We start from the raw sequence: 12124 nt of genomic DNA, 5'->3' as shown, positions 1-12124 counted from the left end.
AAGGATTCCGGCAATGGGCCCTTACCGAGAGAAGAGAGCCTAAGGGATTCGAACTAGAGTTCGGGTTCAGCAATTCTCAAGCCAATACTATAGACTACCTGAGACAATAAACTGATAGATCTATGCCTCTGACTGGCTGTTGCAGTGAAAACAACAACAGTAGACATGAATTATACACCAGCACCTCCCAATGCGGAAACGAAGGTCTGTGCAGGGGCTATAGAAGTAGAAAGATGCTTTTAATCTATGCAGCAAGGATCTTAGCATGATTTTCAGTAGAACAAGAGCATGCAGGAAAATGTATAATCGGTAGACTGTGTAGGCGGTCGCACCTCTAGCCGAAGGGCCAGAGGAAGAGAAAAATGCAATGGGTAGCAAGAAACAGTATTTAACGGGGAGTGTCGCAGGCCTAGTAAGAACCATGCATGGCTGAAAAGAGGAGGTTAGACCACATAGCACGACGAACCCATACCTTCATGCATGGAGTAGCCTGCGGCTTGCTACACCTGTTCAAACGACCGAACCATAGGGAGCTCATCATTTTCTCCTTCTCCATAGCACGACGAACCCATACCTTCATGCATGGAGTAGCCTGCGGCTAGCTACTCGTGTGAGGGCGCGCCCGCCCAACTTGGGCAAAGGACTTTGGTTATCACACGGAGGTGTGAGAAGTTGTAATTTTGGCTAAGTATGAAACTTGGTGTTTCCCAAGTATACTTGTAAAGCTTTGTAACATTGAAAGATTGTATAATATATTGTATTCGGGCAGACTCATTGTTCAGGGAGTTTCCCCTCCCTTTATACTATGCAATTGTGTTCTTCGTTTATAATTGTTGTTGATAATGAATGTGTATGGGTGTTCATTGGTATAAAGGAAACATAATAATTACTTGGTTGAGAAACACAAACTAAGTAGGACAAGTGGTTAGGCGTAGTCCATGAACATAAGTATTGGTGAAAAAAAAGTGTTCGGTGGTGCCGCACCTCGCCAAGAGCGGTTGAAAGACTACCGCCGGCCTGGGGGCATGACAGTTGGTATCAGAGCTAATCTGAAGACTTGGAGAAGTCTTGCAGGAAGCTGGGGAAGCAGGTGTGTATACACTTGGAAGTTGGTGACAATGAAGCAGGTACTTGCAGGTGAAGGAAGTTGGTTTCACATACAAGTGGAACAAGAACTGGTTCGGTTTGCAGGAACTTGGTGAAGCTGGTGAATGTGGAGAAGGCTGAAATGGCAAAGATGGTGGATGAACCTACGATAGGTGAATCTAGCCATAATGCAGGTGAAGTCTTCCGGTACAAAGTGTTGGAACAGATGAGGAAATGGAGTTCTGACTGGGTTTCGATGAAGGCTGAGAATATGAAGATTCGGGAAAGTTGTTCGAAGCTAAGGGAAGAACTTGAAGAACTCAAGTTTCAATGTGGAAGTACAATGGATGGTGAACTCAGGGAACTTGACAAGGAGATCCAACAAAATGGACTTGATCTTCAAGAGCTCTTAGATGAAAGAGCCCGGTTGAGGAAGGAAAGTGCCATGGTGGAGACCGAAATCAAGCAACTTGAGGACGAAATGAAGAAGAAACTTCTTGATAAGAAGGTTGTTGTAATTGAGTAAGATGAGCTCAACTACATTGACAGGCTAGGGACTCACTACTGAGACAATCCAGAGGATGTTCGAAAGCTTAGTTCCATGAGGGTAGTCAATGGGTTCCATGAGGGTAGTCAATGGGAACTTGGTTGGTGCACTTAAGCAGGATGCGATGGAGGACAAGCTTGAAGGAAGTCAAGCTGAGCCAGGATCAAATTGCTTAGAAGAGCCAAGCAAGGAAGTGAAGTACCTTAGGAGGAATGTCAAATTGGAGCACAAGCCAATGGACACTTCTGAGGCTGAGTTTTTGAAGAAGGTTGCTGATGTGAGACACAAGATAAATCCGACAGAAGGAGGTGATGCCTTGAAGCTGAGTTTTGTGCAGGTGACCATGAAAGGCAAGAGATTTGCAGCTTTGGTGGATACGGGGGCTACTCATAGCTTCTTGAGTAGGAAGGCAACAAAGTCTTTTGGGAAGAAAGCTGAAATGGAGAGGGAGTGGAGTGCTTTCAAAGAAGTCAACTCTACCATGAAGGTTGTTACTAGTGTAATGGAGAACACTCAGGTGAGAGTGGGCTCGTGGTTTGGAATGTTGGACTTGAGGATCATAGACATGGATGATCATTCTATGGTGTTGGGGCAAGATTTCATGAAGCTTGCACAAGCCATACCAATGGTGGACCGGGACATTCTCTTGATCACAACTGGAGGAAGAACTATGTTGGTTCCGATGAATAGAAGGAGTTGCTTGGGGTATAGACCAAGGATGAATTCTATGAATTTGTATCCCAAAGATCTGAATGTGAAGCATGAGGATGTGGAGCAAAGAGGACTTGGGAGTATGACTCAAACAACGAAGGAAGGGAAGGTGATTGACTTCGTTGCAAGAGTGAGGAAGAAGGAAGGAAGTGAGAGGACAATCTCACGAATCAGGAAGCACTTGACAGAGACATCTTCTGATGATGATCTTCATAATGGAGTTGCAAATGAAGGGAGTCTGAGTACTACTTCAGAAGCAGTGGTTGGATAAGATTACGTAGGTAGAGATCCGGCTGGTATAGTGGACTTTTGCAGGTATGCTATGGGCATATATGACTTTCAGTTGACAAAGGACAAGCTAGGTAAGCTTGGGTGCACATGTGAGGAGGTTGAGGCTATGCATAGGTATTTGAGGACACAATATCAATCTGATACATGGGTGGATGAGAGTCAGGGAGGAAACTTCCTGGCCCTCCTTTCTCTATAGACAACCTTGGAGATGGGTTGGTGCAGGGACCTTGATGGGAAGGGGTTGCACCACCTTGACAAGGGGCCTTGAAGGAGGCTTCTTTATGATAGATTTGCAAACTTGGATGCAGATGATCAGATGTTGGGATGAGGCCACTTGGTTGGGCATCATGGACAACTAGAGTCATGGACATCAGGTTGGAGACATGAAGCATGAGCATGCAGGGACATGATGCAGGAGCATGTATAGGAGGTGTCATTCATGGACATTCTATGGAATGCCGAGGCAGAGATGTTGTGCAAATGCTGATGTGACATGAAGGTGTTTTGTATGATCCGATGGAGAGGTTGTACACTCCTTGTACAACAAGACCATGGACCGATCATGTTGCAGATGGGATGGAGTTTCCATGGACTTGAGCATGGGATTGAGAGCAGACTTTGATGAGTCCGAGATGTAGCAGAAGTCAGGGAAAGACTGATGATGGCATAAGGATGTGCATTCTTGTGGGTTGGGTGTATGGTTGGATTAGCTACCCAACTAGCTTGAGTCATGAGGGGTACCAATGTGCAGATAGATGACAGAATCAGGGGAGTATCTTGGCAGGCAGACTACACGGGAGGACGACACATGATGGAGATGTGGTTCTACATATGTTGCAGGGATGTTTGCAGTATGTGGAGGAGTTGATATCATGGATAAGACAGTTCGGATATGTAAATCTTGATCTTAGTGAATGGATACCAGGATGGGATGTTGTCGAGGATGACAACGACTTCAAGTGGAGGAGGATGTAAGGACCTGCGGTCCTTGGCATAACCGAAACGTGAAGTGCGAAGGCTTGGCGACGAATTGGTTCAACAACCGAGCATGCGAGCTAACAAAAATGACCGAGCGAACACTTGGAGCGTGCGTGCGTACAAGTGAGGAGAAAGTCTTATGTTTATACGGTGGATAGCGTGGGCGTTCACTTGATAAGCCGACAGTGGAAGGATTGTTAGGCGAAGCGTTGGTTGATGGGCCGACCAACCGCAAAGACAAACGAAGGTGTTGGTTTGACATAAACGAAGGTGTTGGTTTGACATATTATGCAGGTCGGTCGAGAGGTGGTTAACCATGTGTGAGAGCGTATATATTGATGCGTTGATGGTGGAATTTGGAGCATCGAACTCTCGGTCATCAACTCGAGCAAAGGAGAAGTGCGCAGTTAAGGAGTGAGATCGCAGAAATAAGGGAAGGTGCAGCAAGGTAATGCGCCCAACCTTGGGCAAAGGTCGCACGTGATAAAATGCACAGGTTCTCGATCTTGGGTGAGAGTGCGCGTGGGAGTGCCCGACGTGTGAACAAGGAGCACGGGTGGAGACTTGGTGAAGTTGCCTGGCGCGTGCAAACATAAAATGGTGAAGCTTTGGTGAAGCCATGTGAAGGAGAAACGAGGGTGTCTTAGTGACTTGGTGGAGTCGCCCGCCCATCGTGCACAAGGTTTGGTTGTGAAGTACGGTAGGCAACTCGTGTGAGGGCGCGCCCGCCCAACTTGGGCAAAGGACTTTGGTTATCACACGAAGGTGTGAGAAGTTGTAATTTTGGCTAAGTATGAAACTTGGTATTTCCCAAGTATACTTGTAAAGCTTTGTAACATTGAAAGATTGTATAATATATTATATTCGGGCAAACTCATTGTTCAGGGAGTTGCCCCTCCCTTTATACTGTGCAATTGTGTTCTTCATTTATAATTGTTGTTGATAATGAATGTGTATGGGTGTTCATTGGTATAAAGGAAACATAATAATTACTTGGTTGAGAAACACAAACTAAGTAGGACAAGTGGTTAGGCGTAGTCCATGAACATAAGTACTAGTGAAAAGAAAGTGTTCAGTGGTGCCGCACCTCGCCAAGAGCGGTTGAAAGACTACTGCCGGCCTGGGGGCATGACACACGAGGTCGAATCCCACCGACTGCCACTATAACCTCCAGGAGGAACCGCCCAACTTGCAAGAACGACCCTCGGTTAAGATGAGACTCGAACTCGTGACCTGCACAGCGGCACAGACGGCTTAGTAGATCGGTCGAATCCCACTGACTGCCACTATAACCTCTAGGAGGAACCACCCAGCCCGCAAGAACAACCCTCGGTTAAGACGAGACTCGAACTCGTGACCTGCACAACGGCACAGATGACTTAGCAGATCGTCCGCTGGCCACAAGACCAAACCTCTGTGAGCAAATTATTAATATAAATTATTAAAAACTATAATTTAAACAACTAAAATTATACATGATATATAGAGACAAAAAGCCACTGTAGATCCATTGAAATCACGGATTTATCAAACACTAAAAGATATTAAATCTTTTAATATATAAATCTTTTTCAACTTTCACATTAAAAAAAAAAATTCATATAATGAGGTTTGATCCCTCTGTGTTTTTAGTAAATCTATACCAATTTAATTGATTGATACATCTATAATTAAAATAGATCTATACTAGTTTAATTGATTGATGCAGAATCTTTTTTAATTTTAAAGTAACTCAAATTTAATATATATATATATATATAAAAGTCCCAATAAATTAAATATATTATATTAAAAAAATAAAATATTATATTTTATCCAATTATAAAAATACGATGAAAAAATTTACAATAAACAATATATTTAGAAACAAATTTTATTGACTCTTAAAAAAACTATCCGTGATGTTAAAAGGTTGATGAAGGATATTATTTTGGAAGTGGTCTTTATTAAAGATCCAAAATAATAATTATTAGATTGAAAAAGAACAAGATATTAACTCTATTATTTTGTTAATTCAAGTTTTTTAATTATTTTTTTAAGTAGCATACATTTAAAAATAAATAAAAGAAGCATTTCCAACCTTCTAACTTGGACGGTTCAATTCTTTTACTCGATCCGACTCACCCAGTTCATTAATTGGAAAATATTTTCCATTGGCATTTGGAAAGAATTGATAATTTATTAAATATTTGTATGCACTGAAATTATAAAAACTAAATCAACTATTATACTTTTCGAATAGAGAAAGGAGCTTTTCCGAATAGATTAGTGAGTTTTTTCTCAAATTGTAAGGTCTGAAATATTTCGTATGCAGCATTTATAAATTATCCAGATTATGTCACTTACTAATTACAGCTATTATGTTTATCTTTCTAATGGTGAAGGACACGAGTAAAGCTAAATCTGGTAAGAACTCAATATGTTTTTTTTTATAATCAAGGTAGATAGAGACCATATCTTTTCTTTTAGAAATCTTATTCATAAAGGAATAGCAAAGGCTGTAATTATCTATTGGAAAGTTCAGTTTAGGAGAAACAAACTTTTGGCGTTAATATGCATATATTTTGCGAAGATATTTAGAAAACCTTTGATAGGGATGATAGGGATCAGAGGTCATACAAGGACAAAGTGGAGGAGGAAAAGAGATATCCCATGTTTTGGAAGATAAACAACATTGTGTTTTTTTGCTAAATGGCATTAAGAAGGCAACAAAGAAGCTTAAATGCCCCATTCTGGTAAGGAGATTTACTGATAAGGTGGTATTCAGAAAGTATGGTTACAGTGGAGTAAGAGCAAATCAAAATCTTCGCGACAATATTAAACAACGTTGTGGATGTTGTAGGTTGAGCTGCAACTTATGTTGGCTAAGATGTTGTTGGTGTTCAGTGAGTTGTGCATGACACAGTGTGGGCCCCCAATTCTGAGTCTCTAGGGGATTTCTTATCCAGGGTGGGAGTAATCTTGAATTTCCCAGTATCTTTGCAAAGGAACTCTCTACCCCATTGGATTTGATCTTGGATCTAGAGTCCTCTCGAGGACGACTTAAGGGAATGTTGGTGTGAGATTTGGGAAGGTACGAAAAAGGGGAGTTAATGCGACATTCTTTGGTTGTTAACTAACCATAAATTTGAATTCTAGGCATTTTTTTATTTGGGGGGCATGAGGATAGAAATCTATTTAGCACAATATTTCTCGGGACGTCCCCAATTAAGGCACGTTGTCTTCAACATTGGGAGTCGTTACAAGTAACGTACAGACCAAATAGATTTTCATCTTGATCGATAGATCTCCTACACAATAGCCACATGAAGTTCACCATAACTTTTTATTGCAGACATCTCATATCATACTAGGTTTTGATGGGTAATTTTGTGTAATCTAAGTGTTTGAGAGGTTTTCCAGAGTGTTGAATCCATATATACAATAAAAAAACTAGTTTAAATAACCCAAATCAAAATTTTACCTTAAATTTTTCCACCAAAATTCAAACTCTGAAAATCCAAAAAATTACACTAAATACATATCCTTATTTTATTAATCTTTAATCAGTCAGATAATTTTAAACAAGTGCTCCCTACCAATAACAAAATAATGATGCGAAAGATGAAGTCTCAACGAAGAATGAGTGGATAATTGATAGTTTTGTTAATAGTCCTCTTGGCTTCACAGACAATAGGCCGTGTTCGATGTCAGTCTTAATCAACACTTACAATCACTAAGATGATATAGATCTTATCTCACTAAATTTTCTGATAGAAAATTTTGATATCAATTAAAAATAATTTAGGTATTTATATTAGAAATATATATTTCTTTAGCGCACTTTATATATAAGTGAGGTTTTTGAAAAAAAATCATTCGAACCTTTTATACAATACTTCTGTGAAATTTAGGTAATTATTAGAATTTATTATGATGTGCTATGTTGAAGTAATGATTCAGTATTTATTAAGATGTAATGATTCAATATTTATTAAGATGTTTTATTTTATATGTGTTAATTTAATTTTATTAAATTGTTAATTTAATTTAATTTAATTTTTAGTTTTGTAAGGGGTTACAATTTTTCTTAGAATATGAATTTTTTTTTTAAGAATCTTGTCAGAAATTTATCAAAAAAAATGTGATTGTGAGAGTGTTTAAATAATTTATTTTAGGAAAAATAGATGATCCTAGATTTTTCAAAAATTTAGACAAAAGTTTATCAAAATTATTTGGGAATTTTTATTATTTTTCAGCTAGGAAATTTTACTTTAATATTATCCTACAATTTATGATAAATATTGCAAATGATATTAAGTGATAAATAAGTTTTTCCAATGTATAATTGAATGTTGATTATTATTAATGTGTTTTTGTTTTATATTCCCTATTAAAAAAAAGTTTAGATTTATATGATATTATTTTATGTATTTATTTATTTATATTTATATAAATATGTTTATATATATAAAATAATAATAATAATGTTTATTTATTTAATTATTTGAATTTTTATTTGTGTATGAGTGTATTATTTTTTATATTTATTCTCATGGCTATAAGTTTGAATTTTTTTAATGTTTATTTATATGCATATGAGTATTTTGTCCAATATTATCATTTTTAAAAATGTATGGGGTATGGTTTTAATGTCTTTTTAAAAAAAATTCTATAGTCTTTATTATTTTATTTATCTTTATAGTAATTTATTTTTTTAGTCTTTATATGTAAGTAGTTTTTTAGTATTTATGTCTGTTTTTTTAGTGGGAAGCAAAGGAGGGTGGGAGAGGAGGAGAGGAATATTTGGGATGGGGTTGTGAAAGAACGGTAGTGAGGGAGGGGGTAGTGAGGGAGGGAGTTGGGAGTGGGGGATAGGTTTTTAGGGAGTCGAGCGTGGCAGTGGTGGTGGTGGTGGATGTAGGATGGGAAATGAGTCGGGGGAGTGAGTAAGGGGGCAAGGATAGATGTAGTGCAAGAGGGAGTAGTAGTGGTTACGGGGAGGGATGGATGGAGTGGGGAAATCAGTGGAAGGAAGTGGGGTAAAGAGTAGGAATGAGTAAGAAAGGTGTGGGTATGGAATGAGAGGTAGGGTGAGGGTAAAAGAGAGGAAGATGTAATTGGAAGGGTAGGGGGAGCGGTTTATTGGAGGTGAGTTGTAGGTTAGTAGCGAGGGAGTGAGGGTATATAGAGGGTTTAGAAGAAGTGGGAGTGGTTGTAGGGATGTAACGAGGGGGAAGAGTGGTGGAGGGGGATGGGGTGATCCGAATGGAAATCCGCCCAGGGTATTTACCCATGGTAATGTAACTAAAAAAGGTTATAAATAACGAGCTTCTTTTTGTAAGAGGGCAGATCATCCAACACAATGTAGTTGCAATAATCATTTGTTGATCTAATAAAAGTTAGTTCCTGATTTATTTTCTGGTTTAGGTTTACTTTTGTTCTTTTCCCGCTCCCCGCAATTTCTCAGATATTGGAGCCCCCCAAGATTTGGATCAATGGTATCAGAGTGGGTTATGACTCCATGGCGACCAGGGTTTCAAGGGTCGAAGTTCCCAGATTTATTCATTATCCTTCCTTTGTTTATGGAATAAAGATTTGAGGACCTGCACCCACAATCAATTCGAGCTTTGGAAATTCCTTCCCACCCAACCTACATTGCATTCCCTACACCACCCTGCGAGGATGACGATCCCTCTCCCATTCCTGACCCAAAGCTCGCTCCACCCCCTAACATCTCTATGGACACCATCATCCCATGCAAGGAGTTGGGACGACCGATAATGGAGTCGAGAGAGTCAATTGTAGAGGAAGCTCTAGCAATCAACAAAGTCGCTCAAGGAATCTGAAAGGCCTGCCAAAGGCCTCCTCGACAGTCAGGAGGTCATGTACATCGTCTCCTATGCACTCCCCCCACCTCCTCTGGTTCTGCCTCCGACCACCTCTGTCGTTGTCTCTACAACACCTTTCTCTCCTCCAACAACGACTTGCAACTCGCCATTCTTAGGTATATTCACCTCATTGTCAGAATCTATTTCTCCCATCTTGTATTCGATATACACTCCCTCCATGATCCCCTTTCTAGATTCGAGGTCATCCTACTAGTTCTCTACACCAGTGAAATCAAGAGTATACGTGGAAAGCCTCTGCTTGTCCACATTCTCGACCTAGCTGAGCCCTCTCTCAACCATGCCCCCCGCAATCCCCTTCAACGTGATTTTTGTCCCATGCCTTATGTCAAGAAGCTCTTCGCCCCCATGGAGCCTCAAGGTGCCCTCACATCCATGAAGAGGGCATCCATTGTTGGAGTCGCCCTTGATCTCTTCTACCAGAAGATTTCCCTTATACCTACCGGGGCCAAGGTCGAATTTTGGGCTGGTCAGAATTGTGTCTGTGCTCATAGATTTGATGATTAGCTCCACAAATGACCACAAGAAGACTTGTTCGATTCTAATTTCGAGGAGGAGGAGGATGAAATTGCAAAGAATTATAATAGCCCTATGATAACTAACACTGAAAGAGCCCTGATTGATGAAATAAGAAAATTCATTATCCATGATGACAATGCTTATATGAATGATAACCCTATAAGACATGATACTGATAATAGCTTGTCCTCAAAAGGTGTGTAGATGGATGATTGCAGTGAAAAGAGTGCGAGAATTCCCCTCCCTTGGGAGCTTTTGCAACCGATTCTGAGGATACAGGGACACTGCCTTCAGGCTCCTCTCAACCCACATGAAGTCAGGGATGCCGCTTCATCTGCAATGCTGGCACTTTCCGCTAGAGCCTTGCATGATCTAGTCCCTGAAGAAATTATGGCCACCAATAGTCTTATAAACATGGACATAGCTGCTTGGGCGACAACAATTGCCATTGCGGTTTCTAATGTTGTCAGCAATGCTTACACTCCAACCAAATCCAAGAAGCCTCTGAACCTTTTGGTATCTAGATGAGCCCCTTGGTTTTGACGTACCAAAGAATCACTACTCACCAACCCACTGGAAGTGTCATCACTACCGCCACAAAGCTCCATTTTCAGTCATGGTGGGGCACATGGTGGTACTCCTACGACTATCTCCTAGCATGGGTGACATGATGTTACTTGTTCTAGTTGATAGAGCCCCCAACATGTTCACATCCTTCACGGCCATGGGTGGCAAAATCGAGCGGATAAGGTTGGGGGCCATTCTCAGCGCAGACACTTTTGTCTTGGCCTTATAGCTCTAACTATATCATCATACGCAGTCAAGCCCTTGCCATTTATCTGCGATGTGTTCTTCTATGTGGTGGCTAAACAGATTTTTTCCTGGTGTACCCCACTTCTTCTATGTAGTGTGGAACTTCTTGGCAATGCACCAGCTACTGAACAAGAGAAGTTTCCACCTTCTTGTTGACCAACTTGTAAGAGCATGTAGGAGGGACGCTCTCGCCTCCTGTATTCCTTACCGAAAAGTGCATAAATTTTTCCCATCAATAAATCAAATATCAATGATAGCATGTTGACGATAGGAATAAGAAAAGTAGCAACAAGCAGACTATGCAAACCATTTTGATTGCAGAGATGTGAGTTTAGTCCAAGAAGGTTGGAGACTGGGAAATATCAAACAAAAAAATTGACACAAGCAAGATTCTATGCCACATGGTGTTGATGGAGATCTTAGTGTTCCTTTATCAGATCTGGGTGGTATTTCCTCATTAGAATTACAATTGTAACAAATTAGGTTCATGACAAAAAGATTATGAGGGATGTATTCTACTCTGCAATGCTCCTTTTGAAACATGAAATTGGAAATCAATGTCATTGTCAACATCATGTCAATGCATCATATTGCGTCATTGTTGGATTCTATCAATGATGTTTTCATAGTTGGATGTGGAGCCTAATTATATTCTTTAGAGGTATCGCCGCATTGGACCCAGTTTGTAATGGGGCAACAACGCTGCTTGTTTTTTCGCCGCTGGGGGGTCTGCAGTGATTTTTAGAGCTCCCCCTAGTGGGGGTTTGGGGGCAACGCCCCCGAAGCTAAAAATAGATGTAAAATTGCCTTGTAAAATATTGTAATTTCGTAGTCAATCTGAGTTGTTCATTAGGCGGATGATCTAATGGTAGAAGTTATGTTTAATTTAGGGTTTTTTTCCCTAGAAGGCAACCCCTCTCTATATATGACGAAATTGTATTGCGGCTATGTACATGTGTATTCTGAGTGAGAAAGAGAGAGGAGATTGTGTGAGAGCGAAGAGGAAATTACAGTGGATCGACTGTAGGTTGTATTTCTTCATTTTGCTGGATAATATAAAAGGAAGGACTGGCTGCTTCTACGTGGACGTAGCCCAAATTAGGTGAATCACGTATATTTGTGTCTCTCTTGTTTTATGTGTTTTCTGCGTTTATATTTCTGCAATATTTTATTTGTTCCATTTCTCTGTAATATATAATTTTCTAACAACTGGTATTAGAGCCGAAGGTCTATTTGGCTGATAAACTCACAGGAAAGAAGGGTTCCTAGTTTGAGTGGGAGCAATGGTGGA

The 12124-nt window shown here is 40.2% G+C and overlaps 1 pseudogene; it reads left to right on the top strand.

Annotated features, from left to right (window-relative positions):
• The first annotated feature begins 2072 nt into the window (after positions 1-2072).
• On the top strand, positions 2073-10548 carry LOC149192760 (uncharacterized; annotated as a pseudogene).
• Positions 10549-12124: the final 1576 nt, after the last annotated feature.

This window comes from Pinus tabuliformis, chromosome 2_2 (genome assembly GCF_031772625.1).
Source record: "Pinus tabuliformis cultivar Carrire ecotype Pingquan chromosome 2_2, CPIR1, whole genome shotgun sequence".
In the NCBI taxonomy this organism is placed as follows: Eukaryota; Viridiplantae; Streptophyta; class Pinopsida; order Pinales; family Pinaceae; genus Pinus; species Pinus tabuliformis.
This window is presented reverse-complemented; position numbering and strand designations above follow the sequence as displayed.